Source organism: Ipomoea triloba, chromosome 8, assembly GCF_003576645.1.
Source record: "Ipomoea triloba cultivar NCNSP0323 chromosome 8, ASM357664v1".
Taxonomy (NCBI): Eukaryota; Viridiplantae; Streptophyta; class Magnoliopsida; order Solanales; family Convolvulaceae; genus Ipomoea; species Ipomoea triloba.
Genome location: NC_044923.1, coordinates 11,398,851 through 11,407,434, shown reverse-complemented (window position 1 = coordinate 11,407,434; position 8,584 = coordinate 11,398,851).

The window sequence follows — 8,584 nt, the reverse complement described above, 5'->3', positions numbered from 1 at the left end:
AGACCTTGAGGCATGGGATTTAATTGACTTTGAAGGTACTTCAAGGGAGATAGAGGTGTGGATAGATAATGGTGAAAATGGGGAAAGGGAGATAGAGGTGTGGATAGATAATGGTGAAAATGGGGAAGAAGTTAGTGGTGAGAGGGAAGTTAGTGGTGAAGAAACTGATGGGGAATTTGATTCTGAGTATGAGGTAGAAGAAGATGGAAGGTCTGATGATGTTGCATTTGATAAGGCAGTAGATCCAGCTGTAGAGTTTCAGGGGATTGGTTCAAGTGCTAATGTTAAAGATAAGGAAAATGAGTGTGTGGGGATGAATGAGGAAGTGATGTTTTCTGATGAAGGAACTCCTCATGGCAGTGATGAGGAAGTTGAAGATGACATTTGGCCACAGTTTAGGGCATGTGATATGGNCCATTGTGAATTATGCTTTCCAAGATGGCAAGGACTTAAAATTTGTAAGGAATGATAAGATTAGATTAGTAGCCAAGTGTAAACAAGCGGACTACCCATGGTACATAACCCTTAGGAAGAATGAGAATGATAACTGCTGGAGGATTTATGCTTTTGATGATAAGCATGTTGGGTGTTCTTGGGTGTATGAGAACACAATGGTTAGCTCTACAAGACTTGCAAAGAAGTGGAAGAAGGAAATTGGTAGCAACTCTGAATGGAAAGTAAGTGAATTTAGGAATAGAGTGGCAACAGATCAAGGGTTCCATATATCTCAAAAGGTTGCTTATAAGGCCATGAAATTTGCTAGGGCTAACCTAACTGGAGAAATGGAAGATTACTTCAAAAAATTTTGGAGCTACTACCTGGAAATCCAAAGATCAAATCCTAACACTACTTCTATTGTAAAAACGAGTGAATTTATAGAGGAGGGAGGACAGCAAAGATTCTTAAGATGGTACATAAGTTGGGAGGCCTGCAAACTTGGATTTTCACATTGTAGGAAGATTATTGGTGTAGATGGTTGCCACTTGAGGTCTACATATGGTGGATTCCTACTTACAGCAACAGCAATGGACCCAAATGATGGCATATTTCCTATAGCTTATGCATTGGCTGAGGGTGAGAGTAAGGAGTCATGGTCTTGGTTTTTAGCACTGCTTAAGCATGATCTACGTATTTCTGACACTGAACAACACAGGTTCACCTTTGTGTCTGACAAGCAGAAGGGTCTACTTCCTGCATTTAATGGCACTCTCCCCAATGTTAGCCACAGATTTTGTGTCAGACATTTATACTCCAAACATGAAGGTGGTTGGATTCCATGGAAAAGCAATTAAGGAGACTTTGTGGGCTACAGCTAGAGCCACTACTGTCAACTCATTTACAGAAGCAATGAGGAAAATGAAAGGATTGGATGTTAATGCATTTGATTGGCTTGGAGACAAACACCCCTCAGAGTGGTCTAGGTCACTTTAGCACTGATGCCTTGTGTGATATTTTAGTTAACAATGTTTCAGAATGCTTTAATGCCATGATTCTTGATGTTAGGTCCTATCCATTGATTAGTTGTTTGGAAAAGGTGAGGACAATCCTTATGGTGAGGCTTTTTAAGAATAGAGAAACAGCAAGTAAATGGTCTGGCAGATTATGTCCTAGGATTGTAAGGAAGATTGTAGTAGAGGAGAAATATGCTGCTTCTTATATACCTATTCAATGTGACTTAATGCTGTTTGAGATCAATGGACTGCACAATGGAGAACACCACAAGATTGATTTGGCTAGGAGAACTTGTTCTTGCAGAAAATGGGATCTTACAGGCATCCCCTGTAAGCATGCTATTTGTGCCATTTGGATGAAGAAACATAATGTGTTTGATTATGTTGACAACTGCTACTCCATTGAGACCTACTTGAAAGTTTATCAAGCTGCAATCAAGCCAATGGCTGGGCCAAATGAATGGCCCATGACTCATAAGGAACCTCTTTTGCCTCCTTTGTTCAAAACAAGGCCGGGTAGGCCAAAGAAGTTAAGGAAAACAGGTGCAGATGAAAATTCAAAGCAAAAAACAGCTGCAGAACTAATTTCAAAAGATGGGATCCATATTTCAAGAACTGCAGAACTAATTTCAAAAGATGGGATCCATATTTCAAGAACACATGTACCTCTTCATTGCACATTGTGTAAAAAATCAGGTCACAACAGAAGAAGGTGTCCTTTGAAACCAACCAATCCTGTGAGTTTTCATTTATAAATTCAATATGTTTGTAGAATTTGTTTAAGTTTTCATTTATAAATTCAATATGTTTGTAGAATTTGTTTAACACTCATTATTAGTATTAATTTCAATTCTTTAATATTAATAGGCATCTGTAGGAGGCAATACAGCAAATCAAAGAGATCAATCACTGTCCGGGTTATCTGAGGTAATTTCATACTTATGTTATCTTTAATAACCAACTGTTGGAGTAGTTTGTGTAACTGGCTGAATTATGTATTAGGTTCAAGTTGGGGTTGACAACTCAGCAGCAGGACTACACACTGTATTTGACATTCCTGTAGACATTCCAGTTGAGGTAAATTGGTCTACTGCATTTAGTACAGTTATCAAGGCCCAAGTATCTCACCCAAGCAGGACTACATACTGTATTTGTAATCCTTATTACATTATAACGGTAATCATCATTGAGTACATTTATTTTTCCCATATGCAGAGTGTGGAAAGTGAGTCCTATGTGATGGCAGAAGAAATACTTGTACAAACAGGTCCTGAAGCTGCTTTAAGTGATGAGGGTGACAACATCCTGCCAACTTCTCCACCCCCTCCACCCCCTCCACCACCACCTGCTAAAAGACTACCTACAAAAAGGACCACTACTAAAAATTTGAAGCCTCAAGCTACAAAGAAGAAGTACAGGACAAGATCTGTAGTGAATTTGACATCCAAGTTTCATGGCAATAGCAAAGAACCTATAGAAATTGAATGACAATGTGACCATGTTAGACTGTTTTGTGTCAGGTATTTAGACTACTCTATTTGTGGATTATGAAATGTATTTTGGAATGGCAGATTATGGATAGTTGGCAGATTATGGTAGATTTTGGAATGGCAGATTATGCAATGTATTTTGGATAGTTGACAATGACCAACTACTCTGTTTTGTGGATAAGAAAGCTTAGTTCTTTATTTGAAAATGAAGTTCATCAGCAGCTTACTTCTTTATTCCATTGTGTTTTCTGACCAACCACCATCTTAGTTCCCAGTTTGCAATCTCACCAACAAACATTGTGTAAAATTAAAAATGAAGAACAGTCAACATTAAACAACTTAGTTCTTTTATTCATACCATACTGAAATTACATAGCTCAGGGCAGCAATTAAGGGAAATTACTAGCCAATTCCACAATATTACACTTAAGGTAAAACACATACATTATTAGCATCATTACAGTGAAACATATGAACCTAAACCAAAACCATCTTCGGCTGCCACAGCTGCAAGTTCTTGGTTGAGTAAGTTCACCACTATTGACAATTGCCCTTAAACTCTCAATTTGTTGCTCGTTTCGGTTAATTCTTCTTAATAATCCGGGAATTATCTTCTTTGATCTATAACACATTGGTGGATCAAACCATTCTTGAAAACCACATCCAACCCTACCCTACAAAACAATATTGCGTAAAATAAATAATAAGAAATTAAAAAAAAAACAATTTGGACTTACATTACTTCCTCCACAAACCCAGAATCTCCGTCCGGGATTTTCATTTGTCCATGATGTTTGGATAATCCATTGTGTGCCACACTAACAAAAATGAGCATTGGTCACATCTCCATAGTTAAATCTTTGCCTTGAGAAGTTTGTAGATGAAGTTGACGATGAACCGTTTTGGCTTTCTCCATGGTTTCCCCACATTTTCTACGCAACTTGAGGAGATATTTGGGGACGAATAAATTAGGGTACGAAGAAATTAAGAGGAATTTACGCTAGCTGCTGCATTGGGGAAGAAGGAGCTTTATTTTGAGACCAATACATGAATTACCCACTTTGCCCCTTATTTTAACACCCTTTTGACGCCACATCTAATGGCTGACCGATATGGCCTAAAATTGAATAGTCTGGGGACCACATTGGGTGCAATTAAAAGTCAAGGAACTAAATTAAGAATGGGGCATAGTCGGAGGACCATTTTGGGCATTTACTCTAATTAAAATGATACTTTAGTATTGCTATAATGAAACTAATGTGTGCATGTGGAAAATGAAACTGAAATCCAGAGCTAGCTATACAATAACATATATTGTCAAAGGACATGAAGTGCAATTAAAACAATATTTCAACATTACTATAATTAAACGAGTGTGTGTGAAAAATGAAACAAAAAAATAGAGCTCAAGCAATAATATATATTATCAAATGAAAGTATAGTATAAATAAAATGATACTTTAGTATTGCTATAATGAAACTAGTGTACGCGGAGGTTAAATGAAACTAAAAAAACATAGCAATATTGTCAAATGAAACTGAAATTTAATTAAAATGATACATAATTTATGGTCCTTACTACTAGATAGACAATGGTCCACAGTAAAATTTGCTCCACACAACTATGTGGATAACAGTCCATGCAATAATGATTGATTATAAGTAAGCCAAAAAAAATGAAAGAAAGAACTAATATTTGTTGAAGGTAACTTGTTCTAAATAAACAATTCATGAATCAATTTTGATTCTTATTATCGAGTAACTCAACCACTACAAGAAGAATTATATTAAATTTATTATATTAGCTACGAAAAATTTTGTAACTAAATTAATAAAATCTGTAAGTATTTTAGTAGATAAATTAACAAAATTCACAAATATAATTAAGTTTGATTGGTAAGGATGAAGAGGATCAAACTATTTATGTCTTTGCCACGAAACGTCCTACGCTCAGCTTTATGGGACAGAGGATGAACAAACACATGTCAATCTAGATAACAGTGGTGATAAATGCATAATTTATAAACTTTTGCATCATTCTTTAAATATATTTTGCATGCTTGTTCTTGACTATACTGTATTAACTTATCACATTTGCATGTTTTGGTTATCTGTTGAAACTAACATATGTTTCATTATATTTGTTGATTAAGGTATAAATTGGGTAACTTATGGATCTAAGGAAATGGCTAAACACTTTTTGATGAGCCTTCAATTGGTGTTTTGAATGATTTTGATCATTGGACATATCAATGCAAAAAAATGGAGAAAAAGTGTGTCCAAACAAACTATCTTCTCATTATTTTGTTCATAACTCAATGTAGAAAGATCCAATGAGGAGATCCTATGATGCTAGCTCTAGCCGAGGCTCGGCCGAGGTTAATGTCCGGGACCTAAATGAGGATGAAATAGAGGGGACGAGAGTGCTTCTAGCATTGAGTGCCGAGCAATTGGTGTTGGTGGATCACTTGAGAACAAAAAGATTGATTGGGCGGAAATACTTTGATTACACCGTGTTGGAGCAATTCGATTGTGAGAGGCCGGTGGAAAACATGCTATCCCACCGACATTGGAGCAAAGTGTTTAATTGGAGGGGACACACCTATTCCCCCGTCACCTATGAATTCATTGCCACTTTGGACATCAAGAAGGAAACCGACAATACCAAGCCATCCATTTCCTTTGTCCTATTCAACAAGAAGTACACACTTTTGATGAACGATTTGGCATTGACTTTAACACTCCACACCTGAGATGAGATGGGAAATCCGGCCTTCCGTGGCTACCGACATAATTTCTACATGGACCAAGAGGCGTCAAACTATTAGAAGGGAATCACAGATAACTCCAAGTATAACTTGAGTAATTTACACGCCAATGAGATCAAGGAGAACTATCTAAAGGCAGTGAGGCTCGTGTTGGCAATAAATCTCTCTGGGAGGACCACTAATTTGAACAAAGCCTACCGGCAAGATCTTTTCTATATGTGGAGCATGGAAAACAATGAGCCAATGGATATGGGTGTGCAAGTCAAAAAGTGTCTAGGTTCTCAAGCTAAAACCAATGTGCAAACCGTGTTCGTAGGGCCTTTGGTGGCGGAGTTGTGTCATGCTTTGGGACATGGAGGAAAGTTGGCAAGAGAGAGGGTGATAGCACAGATGGAGCCGGTCACCTTGGTGGATTTGGATGTCGCGAGCTTAAGGAGAGGAAGAGATGATATGCTCGATTGGGGAGATGAAGAGCAAGAGGAGCAACAACACGAGCAAGGAGAAAGAGCAAATGTTGTGCCGTAAAGAATGCCTAACGCTACGGATTGGGAGATCATGAGGGCTTTCCAATACTATCTACATCAAGAACAAATGGCACTCCTCCATGCACATGGTGATACCATTGCCCTACAAAGGGATGAGATAGCTAGGACGAGGGAGGCCGTGGAGAGACAAGGCCTGATTATTGAAGAGCTCCAAGCACAATTCATAAACCATTTCCATCCCCTATCCTATGGTGGTGACCATTGATGCTCCCACAACTCCAAGCTAAGCATGAAGGATGAAGAAGAAAGAAGAAGACATTTTAAGAAAATTGTTGATTTTGAAAATGTGTGTTATGAGTCCCATCAAAACATTAGATTCCCTATGTGTGGGGTTCCGACTTTTAATTTCTTCTTTCATTGCACTTTAATTGCTTTATAGTTTGTAGTTATTTTGTTTGGAACGTTTGCACTTTAATTCCTAGACTTTTGGTGATCTTTAGTTTGATGTTTTTTTAGCATGCTCTAAATAGATTATGTTTGATGTTTTCTTTAGCTTGATGTTGCTTTACATTTGCATTTGAGTCGGGCTAAAGACGTTAAATGTGGCGCTCTTGAGAGGCATCCCAAACATTAAAGCAAAAATAAATAATAAATAAATAAAGGGAGTAACTTCCTACTCCATTGCACCTTTGTATACTCACATGCTAACACTTTTCTTGTAGCATTGATGGCGGAGGCAATTCATGGATCAAAGTTTAAAGTGTGGAAAAGAAAGGGATGCTCATTTGGTCGTAAACCTCTTATCTCTTTTTACATTTGAATGCCCCATTTTCAATTATAAAGTGAGGAAAAATGTTTTTTTCATTGTACATGGCACACATGATGAGCACTCCATTTGGTTAGTCACAAGAGGGTAATATCTTGACGCTAGCAAATGATCAAGGGCAATTGGAGGAAGCTATTTAACTGATTAGATTATATATTTTAGAGAGCTCATTTTTAGTTTTGAAGGTTAATTAGATTTTTCTAGAGAGAAGGTAGAACTCACACTTAGATTGTAGAGAGAGAAACATTTACATTCCATTGCAATCTAGTTGAAGAAGATCTACATTCAAGTGCTTTGAGAGAAATGAGTACATCACCACCCATGAGCTGAGTAGGTTGCCGAATGCTGAGAGAAGGGTGATTCTAGACAAGTACCACATACCATACAAAAAAATCAAGGTGTGGGCGCAACAGAGGAAGAAGAGGAAGAGTAGGAAGGAGAAGAAGAAGAAACGGATAGTGTTGATGAGGAGACAGACGAGAACGAGGGGGATGAGATTGATAGGGAAATCGGAAAAAGGAGCAACACGATCCAGTTTCACATGAGCCGCCAGTTGATCTTGTACTACTTCAGATTCGAGAGTTGTAGCGTGTTATAGAGTCGAGGTTCACATCGCTAGACCTCAGGCTAGTGGACCGCGGGTTTCAAAGATTGGACAATATTAAATCTAGATTGGGAATAGAAGTGCCTGCAGAGCTCTTGGGTGCCAGTTCAGGACTAGGACTCGATTCCCCGGTAGCTCTGCCCAAGATGGTGCCCCAGGTTAGTCAAACAAAGTCTCAATAGAAGAGGCCTTGGGATGGGCTAGTGGTCAAGGGTGAAGAATAAGTTAGGAATACCATTTCATATCCTCGATTGCATGTTGTCACTCTTGTATCAAAAAGCATCCTTAACCCTTGTATTTCCTAATCTGATTTCTATCCTCGTTTGACCCTGAGCTTCGGGGACGAAACTCCTATTAAGGGGGTAGTGTGTGACACCCTGAAATAATCTAACCTGAACTATTCTAGCAAATTATTTTTCAAAGAAATTATTCGTTAACTAAGCCCAATTCTTATAAATAAATATTTCTTCTAAGGCTTTTATTCTATTTATGCATAGTTATGTGTATTAAATATTTATTGTCCCTAATCCATGAATATTAAGTATTGTTCTTATGATAAATTCTACATAAATGAAATAGCCCACTTTCTAATTATAAATTGGCCCATACCTTATTTCTTCCAACCTAGTGTTTGTGAGTGTGTGTATGTATGTGTATATATGTATATATATGTGTATATATATATATATATACATATGTATATATATATACATATGTATATATATATATATATACATATATATATATATATATATATATATTTTGGTTCAAATGCGGCCGTGCGATCACACACCATTCAATGTTACGAAATACACCACTCAATGTTAAGAAACACACCACAATGAAACACAATGAAACACACTATAATGTTAAGAAACACACCACAGTGCATATTTGTGTGGTGTGTTTCTTAACATTGAGTGGTGTATTTCGTAACATTGAGTGGTGTGAACCGCACGG